Here is a 13921-nt window from a genome sequence, read left to right as displayed (position 1 = left end):
CCGTATCCGGGAGTGGGATCAAGGGAATAGGGAAATGGGAAAATGCCGTTTTGTGGCAGAGGGTCTAAAGGGGACAGAGCGGGATCCCATCCGGGGTTTCCCTGGTTCCCGGGGTTCAGAATCCTATTAACAGAATCATCTAGATTGGAAAAGGTTGTCGAGTCCAATCTATGATCGAACCACCGTGTGAACTAGACCACAGCACCAAGGGTCACGTCCAATCTTTCCCTAAACACCTCCAGAGACAGTAACTCCAGTACCTTCCAGGCCAGTCCATCCCAGTGCCCAATCACCCATCCTGTGAAGAAATTCTTCCTAATGTGCAGCCTAACCCCCAGTCAGGTTAAACCCATGCTCTCTCGTCCTGTTGCTAGTTTGCCGTGCTGTCCGCAGCTATGAGCACCCCTCCTTCTGTCCTCAGCTTCGTGGTACCCTGTGAGGCACCATCACTATTTTCTGGGTCCTCTTTGGTAGCTCTGGTGGACGTTCCTCGCTCCCTTGTGCTCCGGGAGAAAGGAGATCCTCATGAGAGCAAAGCGGTGGCAGGGCAGCAAAAAGAGGTGCCCGAAACGAGCGCAGTTTGTACATTATGCAATGTTGCACATTATACAATGTTGCTTGTACAGCCGATGTTTATCCAGGACTCGGGAATGCCATGTTCTCCCAACGATTTGCCAGGGCAAGATGAAGTGCGTTGGAAATAAGTTGTGACGGCTTCTCTTCATGGGTCTGCCTCTTGTTCACGAAAACCATTACCTGCTGTGCTTGAAAATGCTCCAGAGGACTCCGTGGGGATGTGTGAGAACCAAGGAGATGAGATCTGTGCACAGGGGACACAGCTCAGAAGGAAAGCAGGAAGAAGCTCTGCCTGGTTTGGGAGCCTCGACCCAGCTGTAGGAATGAATCAGGCTGGGGGTAATTCTGTGATTCACACCACGTATTGCAGTGCAAGGACAAGCACAAGGTCAGGGTTCGAGGAAGAGAATGAGGAAGAGAAGTTCTTATGACTCTTGGGGTGATCATGAGGCTGGGGCAGGGTGCCAGGCTGCTCCAGAGGCTGGGAGGACACAGGCTGCCTCCAGCAGCCACCCAGAGCAGGTGCAGCTCTGAGGCCATCTGCAGCACAGCCATGCCTGTAGTGTGCACAGCACTGGGTAGTGGGACCAGCATATGATCAGCGCAGAAAAGAAATTTTTCCCAACCAAGCATGTGCTTAGAGAAAAAAGTCTTCATTTATTTTTAACCAGGCTAATGCCAGCCCATTTATTCTCTTTATCCTTGGAACTTCTTGTTGTTTTCTGTGAGTTTTAGAAGTCTTGGCTTGCAGAAGTCTCTAGCTTTCATTATCCAGTTCAAGTAATGGTGAGTCCTTCATCGCAGCTGGCTTGGCTCTACTTATCTAGCCAGGCACGGTCAAGCTCCTGGCAGTATTGGCAAAAGCTGGCATGTCCTTCTGGTAAATCTCTACCTGAATATTTGGCCCATCACTGTTCAAGGTTCCTGAGATACCCATTGTAAAGCAATATTGACCATGGTATTTTGTGAGTTCTTAACTACAAAACAATGCGTCAGATACCTTGAACAGGTGCCTGGCATGCTCAGGATCAATATGGAGCTTGTATCTCACTTTAAAACATCAGCAAATCCCAAATTTGGAAGGCTCAGGTCTAGCTAGTAATTTCACTGGCTATTAGCTTTTGGATCTGGCTCAACTGTGCATTGATCCAGGGAGCACAAAATGCGCTGTGAAAAATACTCATAGCTTTCAACTGTACAAACAGAAAGTAAGAGCACCAAGTCTTTGCCTTTCACATTGTTTTAAATAGTAGTGGCAGCCAATCACATTGACCTGAATCATCACACAACAGGGGATGTGCCAGAAAAGGTCAAGAAAAAAGGTTTTTGGAGTAGCTTTGGGAGATCCCACTGAGATCTGGCAACTAAATTCTCTCAATTTTTCAAGAGAAATGTTACTGGTAAATTGTAATTAGCAGGGAGATTTTTTATCAAATTAGAATTTTGCACCTTAAATTGCAGTAGTTTTTATCCAATGCTTCCAGCTCTCAAACTTATTTATAAGGCTCCATGCAGACAAGAATATTATAAGACTGCTGGACAGAGTTTTTTCCCCTGCCATGATAGAAGCAATAGTTGAAATCGGTAAGAGGCTTAGAGACAGTTGTCCATTACTGTAGTAAATAAACATGTTTCTGGTTAAACACTTACTACTTGGTAGAGCCCTTCCTCCATAGCTTTGACACAAACAGAATGGTTTGGGGTTTTTATCTCTTTACAGCTGTCATGATGAAAGGGAACATATCTCTGAGTCTGTTTGCTTTGTGTTATTTTCACTTTGAAAGTACATGTTAAAGATAGCATTGTAGAAAGAGAAATGGAAATACTGTAAGGATCAAGCTTAGCCATAAATCCTCAAGGTCACCTTGAATATAATTTGTTTGGTATAAGCTAAAACCATTCAAGGAAAACAAAATAAACAATAATATAAAGGTGAAGTGTCACACTGACTGAATAGTCTTGGGAAAAAAAAAAGAAAAATATACGGTAAGAAGATGTAAAACTTAGAAGCAATGCTTAAATATGCTATTTAAACGTAAATAAGATATTTAAGCTTAAATATATTATTTAACTTAAAATGTTACTGAAATGAGACCAAGGTTGGGATAATCAAGACAGGGTTCCTGTGATTATGAAAGAGTATTTTACAGTAAAGAGATACAGAATGTACAACATCTAATATTGCATGAACTGAATAAATTATATCTAGATGAGGATTGCATGCTTAAACAGAAACACAGCAATTAATCAGTTCAAAATACATAGTAGAGTAGTGGCATGCAATACTGGTGTTAGTAGGAAGGGTATGAAACAGAAATACTCAGATGGCAGAAGGAGAGAAGCTGGAATCATCACCTTTGGACTGAGTTATGGGACAGCTGCAAGTAATATGAGCTCTTAGCTCTTCTCATAGATCACTAAAGAAGTGCAGTTTATACTTCTGATAGTACATCAGTAAAGAAATCCAAGCAATGAATCTGCTTTCAAGTTGAGTTTTGTGGCTGGGATATGATAAGTGAGTCAAGGCCTTGAAAGGTCTGGAGTTAGCAATCCATAAAGGAGCTGATTGCACCAGTGTGCAGCCTCGCAGGTCCTGTGAGCAAGAGACTTAGACCCTTGAAATACCAGTGAAGAATTGTATTTACTTCTAATTTTCTCCTAAGATGAATTGCAATCGACTAACATTGGTTATCTGAAAAAACTTCAGGCTGTCCACACTTATTTCATCCTTTAGGAGTATAAGCTACTAATTCTGTGAATATTGAAGGTAATGAAGCCTGTATTTCTGCAGAGTTTCTTCCTGGTTGGCTGTTATTTACGTAAATTATATTTTCTATTATGACTACATATACCTAACATCTTCTACTGCAGAGCATTTTGACAGCAAAGAGCAGTTGCCATGCTCAGAAGTGGAAATTTGTAGGAATTTGCTGGCTGGATAGGAAGTTATTTAATGTTGGGTCCTAAATGTTCAGTTCCTTGTGTCTCCTGTCTGGTTATCTATTTCTATGAAATTTCTGGGAACGATATTATCTCTCAAACTCCACTGAAGCTGGATGATGCTTTCAAGGTTGGAACTTGGGACAGAGAGAGACAGAGATTGCATAAACCTTGTTTTCATGTAGCCTAGCAGGCTAGAATTGGATGACATTCTGTCTGAATGCTGAGCTGGGAACAGAACCCTTTTTTTATCTGCAAGCAATCTCCAAGTCCAGAAAAACAAACAAACAAACAACAAAACAAACAAACAAAAGAGTATTAAAACTGTAATCCCCATCTCAAATAATGTATAAAGAATGGAGGATTGTGTCTGTTTGTCTGTTGATAGTGGTAGAGAAGATTCTTATGAGTTCCTGTAATTACTTTAGGTTCATCATTACTTCACTGGGAGTTTTGTAAATAAGGAAAAGCAGGCTTTGCAGAACTGTTACAGTTGTTTGTGTGGATTGGGTTCCTCCTCCACCTTAAGTAGTCCAGGGAATACTTATCCTGCCATGTTGTAAAGATCATGTTTTTTTCCTGAATTTCTCTCTCGTTAATGAGGACACCTGAAAGAAAATGTTTGTTCCCTATATTACAGTTTTCTTAGTAAGAAATTTTGGAAAAGAGATACAAGTTAACCAGACAAAAATAAGAAACCTAATTTTCAGTGAATTTACCCTTTATTCCTGTTTTTTTTGCAAGTTACCCTAGTCCCAGGATGCACTGGACTGATTTATAAGGGTTTGCAACAGTGACTTAATTTCAGTTTTGCAAAATATGCTAAGTTTCATCATTGAAAGGCAGATAAAGTCACAGGCAGGTCAAAACAAAAAAAAACCCCTAATATTAATGTCTATTAAATCTTATGCTAACTAAGATATCCTATCTTATACTATCTTAAAAACATATTCCACTGTCTTATTTTGGACTTTTAAAAGTTCAGTTTTGAAACATCTTTTTTCCCCTCCTAAAGTATAAGCTGTACTTGTGAATTGCTGTTTTTAATGGTATTCTATGGTAAATATTTTAGACACAACACTTGGATGCAATTTGTCACAGATACTTTCAATGCTCTGTAATTTCTGATGGTGGGGCCTGAGCACCGAGTTATTTTTCATGAATAAAACATAAGCAGTATTTTATAACTGATGTGTTTCTGGTATATTTCACAGCTACAAGTAGCTGTCAGTGTTGCAACACTCCACAGTCTTCTGCTGTGTATACTTTATAGCTGCTCTTTGTTCATCACATGTGCACAAACCTTAAATTCTGCATTAGCTGACAAATGAATAAGATGATTGCATTCAGTAAGAACATGGGTTTTGTCCATTCCTCCACAACTCTGGTGCTGTATAAGAACTGTGTCACACTTGCTGCAATACATGCTTCCTACACCTTCTGGTGAAAATGGCCCCCTTCTCTCCTGTTTACATATTCTCACCTTTTTGAAAAAAACATTAGCTGAATATTGATGAGGAAAGACTAAAACTGACAACAATCCACAGGTCTAGACAAAGAATAAATCTTTGGATTGACTGGGTGAATGTCCTCATGATTATACTTTTAATTCTTTTGAATAGCTTCTTTCAGAACAAGTTTTTTATAAATTACATGCAGGACCATTTGTCTTTACTTTAGAGGAGGGGCATTGGGTGGCAGATGTGGCCACCTTTAGCCCTGCATATGGGCATAGAAAAATACTATTGTAAGCAGTCCCATAGATCTGAGGCTCATCTAATTTACATGTGACCTGTGCTGCAGTTTCTGATGGAGGAAAGTACAAACAAGGATATTCTGTCTTTATTGTTTCTAATGCATGACTTGTCTAGCTTTATTCAAACTGGCTTTCTGCAGAGCTAAACCTATTACTGAGAGGCTTTTAAAATTGTGTAGCTCCTCAGGGGAAGACTTCAAGTACCAATGGAATATTTGGCCTTTAAGCATTCAAAGTCATTTAACTTTTAAAAAGAATATGTTTTTAACACACATTTGCAAAAAGTAATGACATATGTATGAGTTATATAAACCTCTGAGAAGATCTAGTTTCACGTGGTTGGAAAGTTGTGTGAGTGATGATGACTCACTTCACTAACAATAAAATCAGTATGTCACAAAGCAATAAATCCACGAGTTTGCTATTTTTTCAATTTAAGTTGATCAGCACCAAGAAAATCCACTTTTACTTAAAAATTTCCCATATTGTTCTTCTAAAAAACCTTGAGAGAAATCTGATATTGAGTTCTCCATATTTCATTTAGGAATCTCCCACCTGCTGTAAAACTTAAGAGTCAATGTGTGCAACCTTCTGCACAGTTTATTCTATTATTTATATAAAGATATTGATTATGGCATTGGTCTTACAGATACATGAAGTACTTTTCTGAGCCACAAAATATGAGAAATGGTACCTGTAACAGATAAGTAAGAGATAACAGAAGGTGCAGCATCAGGAGCAAAAATGTGAACAGATAACACTGAGGAAGATATTTCACATACAGTCTAAAGCCTGTTGCTGGCAGCTTAAGTGTTTCTTATTGTATGCATTGCAGCAGTAAATATCATGTTTATCAGTAGCATATGTCAAGATATCTTTGATAGCCTGCCTATTGTAGCAAAATTATAAACTGCTTGGTCAATTGTTAAAAGCAGATTGTGTTAGCCTGCCAGCTATGGGATTTTGGGAGTGCTGCTCAAAACACTACCAGTGTAATGGATTTGTCATTGTGGTCATGTCTAGCCCCACTCAGCCTCTTCTGCAAGTTTGCCAAGTGAAGGTGCCGGAAGATGCGAGTTTTTATTTCTTGGAAAATAGATAGAGGCAACAAGTTTGCAGAGGTTACTTCCATTTCTAGAGGTTTAGCTTTCCAGCAATTACAATTTTTACTTATTACTGACTGGACCAGAGTCAGAAGCTTTATAAGGGATTTCGAAATTTGTGTCTTAGAAATGGAACACCCTGAATTCCCTTGCTTCTCAGCAGGTTCTTCCACATAATGGCAATGGTAATTTTTCATTCTTGCCCACTCAGGTGGTCTTTAGCTTTCATACTTCTTTTAATAAACAAAAGCTCTTTTTTTTCCGTAGGTCCATCTCTTAAAGGTTTTATATTAGAAAATATTTTTTATTTTAAAAAACTGCATACAGTTTGTGAAGGCAAATGAAATTAAACAGTTTTAACTTAAAAAAAAAAACTTAACAGTTTTAAGCAACTGTTCAGCTAAAGTTTATACTCTAAAGTTCATTTTATTTCTTTGGAAAAATGTTTTGATAATAATTTTTAGTTGGGATATTTACTGAGCCAAAGTGCTATCAGAGACAGTGTTCATGTTTCTGTTGTAATATGCTCTGCAGTATTTTAATGGAATACATATAGAAGAGATGGAACTAGATATTAATATTTTAACATATCATGACCATCAAAATAATTTGTCATGGAAAAGATGATCATATAATTGCATTGTGATTATCTTAATAAGTATAATTTGTTATGTCTGATTTTTTGTCCACTTTTGCACTTCTTCAAAATAGGATCCTATTAAATATTTTTCGTTACTGTCATGAGAAGTGCATTGAACTATTTTATTGATAATTTAATCAAGCTATTATTGCATGATATCTTACTGCAAAAGTAGTTCAGCCAGTGTGCTGGGTTGACTCTGGCTGGATGCCAGGTACCCACCAAAGCCATTCTATCAGATCCCTCCACAACTGGGTAAGGGATTAATAATATTCAAAAGGTTTGTGAGTTGAGATAAGGAGAGGAAGAGCTCTCTCACCAATTACAGTCACAGGTGAAACCAACTGAACTTGGGGTTGTTAATTGAATTTATTGCTAACAAAATGAGAGCAGGATCATGAGAAATAAAATAAATTTTAAAAACTCTTTCCCTCCACCCCTCCCTCCTTCCCAGCTCTACCTCCTCTGAAGCTTCACCTTCTACACCCAGCAGTGAAAGCAGACAGGGAATGAGGGCTACAGTCAGTGCATCACATGTTGTTCCTGCCACTGCTCAGGGAGAGAGGTCCTTCCTCTGCTCTACCATGGGGTCCTTCCCACAGGAGACAGTCCTCTAGGAACTTCTCCAGTGTGAGTCTGTCCCATGTGGGTCACTCTTACACAGGGTGCTTTCCTTTGGGCACAGGCTGCTCCAGGATTGGTCCCTCACAGGGCCACAAGTCCTCTCAAGAGACCTGCTCCAGCATGGGCTCCTCTCTGCACAACTCTGCATATCCCTGCCAGGAGCTGCTCCAGCATGGGTCTCCCATGGGTTTGCCTCTCAGACATCCATCTGCTCTGGTGTGGGGCTCCTCCACAGTCTGCAGGTGGATCTCTGCATCCCCATGATCCTCTGTGGGCTGTGGAACACAGATGCTTCACCATGGGCTGCACCAGGGACTGCAGGGGAATCCAGCTCTGGCACCTGGAGCACCTCCTGCCCCTCCTTCTCCTCCTTCTCTACAGATCGTGATGTTTCCAGAGATGCTCGTCTCACAGACTCTCACTCCCCTCTTCCCTGGTGGCAATTACATCTGCACAATAGCTTGTTTTTTCTTATCACTGAAGCAATACTATCATTACTGGTTGTCCAACGCAGGTTGTACTGGAGTTGCCTGGCACACTGGGTCTGGATCTGGCAAACCTGGGGAAAACTTTGTCAGTTTCTCACAGAAGCCACCCCTGCAGCCATCCCTGCTACCAAAACCTTGCCACAGTAACCCAATACTGCCTAGATGGATTTTTTACAAAGCATATGTTACTACAGAATAGTGTCTGTAGTCAGTACTCAATGACAGTGTATTCATTCCTGTAATACCCAGTGTAATTTAATTATTTTTAAAGGAAGCAGAGAATTCCTTTCCAATAAAGAACAACGCCATTTCTAAACATGATAATACCATATAAAACTATCCATGTATTTTTTTATTGGGGGATACAGGAGAGAGCTTTAGTTGTTGTGTGGTTCAGTGGAGATTTGAAGAATACAGAGTTTAGTTTCTTAAGGATTAAACTTTTCTCTTTTTTTCCCCAGTGAATCATGCTTATTTCAATATATACAAGGTGCTCACAGATCTCTGATTCTAGATAGAGTGTTATTCATTTATAATTGATTGCTTCTCTGTTGCTATGGCTTTAGAATTCAAAAATTAACCTCTACATTTTCTTTCCCTTTTTGAGTCATAGATACCACAAATAATATGAATTTATTGCTAAATTGATTAACGAATTTCCATTTTGTCTTGCAGCTATGAGCCTCACAGAACTTTGGTTGACCTTTAGTGTTGTCTTAGCAAAAGATCCAGTAACAGGATTATAAACCTGCAGCTAAAGGTTTGGAGTCTCAGCTGAAGCAACAATCATTAAGAAAAAGTAGATCTTACTGTGCACTTCACTTCTAGATGTTTAGTATTTTGTGTGTCCTATAATCTTTTAACAACCAGTTTCCCATATGTATACATATCCTAAATAGTGTCACCATAACTGGGAAATAATCTAAAATAATCAGAAATAATTTCATGCTTGTTGTGAATGGAAAAACAGCTGTATAACATTTGTATGAAGTCTGAGGAAGGTTTTAGCCATGGTAAAAGTACTCCTTTCACTAATTACAAGTAATTCAATTAGTAGCTAACTTGTTTGAAATTAGAACCAGAGTTGTAATACAGGTAACCTGGACATTCAAAGGAAAATGTACATTTATGCTTGTGCATAAGGCAAACAGCAGAGTGGATGACATGAACTGGCCTAGATTAGACCATGAGCAAATAAAACTTAGAGGTGAACATGTTTAAAATATATATAATTACTGATTAGGTTGTTTGGAAATTGTGGGGAAAACTAAATGCTTGAAGGACAGATTTTATGAATTGAGGAGTTCACAGCTTATTTTGAAAGTGCGAAGATTTCACTGATGTAACACAGTCACTGAAATCTATGTTTCTGAGAATGTTTATGTGCAAAATAGTGTTGTTTGGACATTTCTGTTAGCAAGCGTGAAGAGCAAGAAGATTTTATCTCTCAATTTAATTTAAACATATGGGAAAAGTTGGCTTACATTCTCCCAGTCTGCTGATTTGATTTTCATTCATGTAATTTCATGCTCTGTGAGAAGAATAATGTTCTTCATGGAGGACATGCCAGGATGAGCATAGGTAGACTCTGGTGGGCAAGGACTAGGTAACAACCAGTCACATTAAAAAACAAGGACAAGAAGCAAGAGCAGCATTAAACACTGGTACAGCAACACTGAGGAAGAGGAGATAGCAAGGCAATAAGAAATACAGGGGTCCTGTGGACACTGACTGATGGCCACTGAAGGAACCTCTGAAACATGGCCTTGAAGAGGTTCAACCAGAAATTTGTTGCTGAAAGAACAAAGAAAGCAAGAAACAAGATTATCACAGAGCTCATGGGGAGGTGCAAGCTTCTAATGGAACATTTGAAGGGACTTCAGAAATTCTGTGAAACTTACTAAGGTGGATTGAGGGAATGAACAAAATTTATTATATCACATATAGAAAAGGGGTCAAATGCAGGGAAAGGAAGAGATGGTGAAGAACCAGAGAGGAATGAGTGGAAAAAAGGAGAGGAGAATAAAATGAATCAGTCCTGAGTGAAACAAGCTGCTGGCCTGTACAGTTCCCTGGCTAAACCTTTGGGCTTGATTACTTCAGTGCGGCTTATCATGCAGTTTAACTACTGTTCCCATGTGGATGTGTCTGATTATAGTATGCTTTACAACAGACTAGCTGCTGGCTGGGATGAGCATTCAGGGTGCTGACACATGTACACAGGTCAAAGGGGGCCATAGTTCCAGGAAACAGTGACTGGAGAGGTGGGTCAGCTGGCAGAGGTGCCCATTTGTGTGTCTGAACAGCACAGCTGGAGTAGCCAGTGGGTCGAGTAAGAAGACTGTGAGCTTGGCACTGGAGGGGCTGGGGGTCTGATGGTGAATGAAGGTACCATAGACCTGGAACAACTGGCAGCAAGTCTTCAAGCAAGTATTGGGCCTGGTTAGCTGGCAGGTAAGGCCACCAGTTTTGTTCATGCTAGTGCTTTTGGTGTAAACCTGTGGGTGTGCAGGGGCCAGTGAAGCCACTGCCGTCTCCTTGGGTTGCTCTGTGCTGCCAGACACATGTCTGTGCACTTTTGGGATACCTGCCTGGCCAAACTTCTGGACCTGGGAAAGACCACAGCAGCATAATCAGCAGCAGGAAAATTCCCTGGGGTCTTACAGCCCACCAGACTTAGCTTACCCCAACAGCCAGCTTCACGTCCTTATATCTGTGTAACTACACTGTGCCTTGGCTGTGCGCAAACATAAGAGCTGCAGCTTGGCAGATACATTTGTCTATAAGGAGAAGTCAGTATGTAAGAGAATAGTGCAGAAGGTAGTCTCACACCTGAGGAGTTGCAGCTGTACTAATCACCAAAGATTAGGAACAGGCCTGCCCTTAATAGGCCACAGCTGTGTCCAATAAGGAGCTGAGTGCTATAAAAGAGTGGGTTAGGTGCTGGTGAAGAGAGTTGGAGTTTGTTGGCTGTGCTGGGAAGGAGTTAGTGCTGTGAGGAGCTGCCTATGAGCAATCACTGAGAAGGTATAGGAGTTTTGCAATATAATAACAACAGCCTTGCTTTGTAGCTCATTCTCAGGGGTGGTAATAATGATTTTATAAACGTATATATGTCTCAGAATTTAGAAACTTTCTGGAGATAACTGAAGTTAATGTGCAAGTGCAGCACAGAAGTCTGAAATGACTCTCTGAAGTGTAGGTGTGTTTATAGGAGCCCTATTCATATATTACAGTAGCACATTGATTTAATGTCTTATTTCAAGTCCACCTAGTGGATCTCTGGGAATGACATAGCTTTTGCCATCAATATGGTCAGACTGAAAAGTTGTTTTTCTGTCTTCATTTTTATTCCCAAATGTACACTTTTGACACTTGATTTGTGACAGCTGACACCTCAAAGCTTATATACGGCTCAAGAGTTAAGCGGCGCAGGGCCAGACAGAATGAGCTAGCTATAGTCTCTCAAACATACAATACTCTCTGACATGGAGTGTGAAAATCATCAGCTTGTGAATAGTGTCATATAGAAAAAAATACTAAAATAAAGTAGAAAATTACTTGAGTTTTGACTTAGAGGATGTTACATTTTTAAACTGCCTGGTATATATTTTTCATCCCCTTCTCTTTCTTTTCAAGGATATAGTAATAAAGATTTTATTCCTATATTCCATATCCACTCCCATGTCTCTGTTGATGAGGGAAGGGTTGAAGTCTTTCCCCGTAGGTTTCTGGATTTTTCAGTGCTGTGCTAGAAGAAGGGACAACTAAATTACAAAGACAGACTTTGTTTTCTGCTTTTGCCTGGCAAAGGACAGTTGAAATGAAGGCAGAATTTATCAGGCTTTTTTTACCAGGAAAGGAAAACTGAAGTTGCTACACCCCAAGTTACTGTACCAAACTTTTATATCTGTTTAAAGTCATTTTGCTGTAAAGATGTATTTTTCCTGATGGGAAGAAACATGTTTTGTATCTTGAAAAATCCAGAAGCTGACTTTGAAGGTTTGTAAATGTTTAATTCCAATACTAAGTGTGATCATATAGAGATGATTGATCAGATTGGTGTTTGGGTGAGGATGGCCTGCCTTCCTCCAAGAAAACAAATGATGGAACAGATTTTGTAGGTAAAATGTAACTGATGACCACTAAAAATGTACAGATGGCTTAAGAGGGTTAGAAGAAAAGAAAAATACATGATTTTGGGTCTCAATATATGATCATCTAAGTATGTTCTCAGAATAGTTACAGTCACAATTTGGAGAGTGAAACCCGAGTGCATGGGAAAGGATATTTCGACCTCCTTAAATTGGAAAATTTGCAGTAATGCATGAAAGCAATTCCCAGACACTGAAAGGATTTTTGTGTCAGAAAGTCAGAAGGCCTTTCGAGGAAGCCAAATTTCATAGAATTGCAGACTCATAACTTTAATCGTAGAATCATAGAATAGTTTAGGTTGGAATGGACTCTTAAAGATCCTGTAGTCCAACCCCCCAGCAGTGAGCAGGGAGAGACCTCCAGTTCCATAAGGTTGCTAAGAGCCCAGTCCAGCATGACTTTGAATATTTCCAGGGATGGGGCATCTGCTATCTCTCAAGGCAGTCTGTGTCAGTCTCACCACTCTCTTAATAACAAATTTCTTCTTTATACCTAGTCTGAATCTACTATTGAAAGATCTCCAGTGGAGCCTTCTCTTCTCCAGGCTCAAGGACCCCAGCTGCCTCAGCCTGTCTTCAGAGGAGAGGTGCTGCATCCCTCTGATCAACAGAGTTGGCCCTCCTCTGGACTCTCTCCAACAGGTCCCTGTCCTTCCTGTGCTGGGACCCTGGAGCTGGATGCAGCCCTGCAGGTGGGGTCTCAGCAGAGCAGAGGGGCAGAATCCCCTCCCTCACCCTGCTACCACACTGCTTTTGGTGTAGGCAGGACATGTTTGGCATTCTGGGTTGCAAGTTCCCATTGCTGGGTCATGTCAACTTTTCATCCACCAGCATCTCCAAGTCTTTCTCTGCAGTGCATGTCCCAGTCTCTTCATCTGTAGTATTGGTACCAGGGGCTGCACTGGCCCATGTGCAGCACTCATTAGATTCACATGGACCCACTTCTCAAGCTTGTTCAGGTTCCTCTGGATGATATCCCATCCATCCCCAGACATGTCCATGGCACCACTCTGCTCTGCGCTGGCTGAGGGTGCTCTCAATCCCACTCTCCATGCTGCTGATGAAGACATGGAGCTGTTCTAGTCCCAGGAGGGACTCCTGAGGGACAGCACTTATCACCAGCCTCTGTCTGGTCATTAGCCTCGCTTCCGGTAATTAGCTGCCTCATGCACCAGGGATCAGAGGGAAGATGTGCCATTTCTCCCCAGATCAATAAACAGGTTTCAGTAGAAAGAGACATAAATATGCTCTGAATATTTTGTCTCATCTAAGAACCTTTAAAAAAGGATCAAAACCAACCACAGTATTGGGAAAAGGCTTGCTTCCATTCAGTAGGACAATCTACAGTGACAAGCTATTTTCCATTTTGAACTGCTAAAGAGAAGCCCTATTGTTTGGCTCACTGGACTCCATGTTGGGAAACTGAGATGTTTTATGATCCCATTGGGATGGTATAAATCTTGCTGAAGTTTATAAGCCAGTAGTGAAAAATACTAATTCACAATCATGTTTTTAAAATAAAGCACTTACTAAAATATTTTGTGGAAGGTTCAGCACTGCAGCTGAGTGTCAGCTGTGCTGAGCACACACCTGTTCTTAGGTTTAAGTTATTTTATTGCATTTCTAGGTTTTACTAAGGA

This window comes from Molothrus aeneus, chromosome 1, assembly GCF_037042795.1.
Source record: "Molothrus aeneus isolate 106 chromosome 1, BPBGC_Maene_1.0, whole genome shotgun sequence".
NCBI classification, from domain to species: Eukaryota; Metazoa; Chordata; class Aves; order Passeriformes; family Icteridae; genus Molothrus; species Molothrus aeneus.
The sequence above is the reverse complement of the archived record's forward strand: the minus strand, read 5'-3'. Positions refer to the sequence as shown.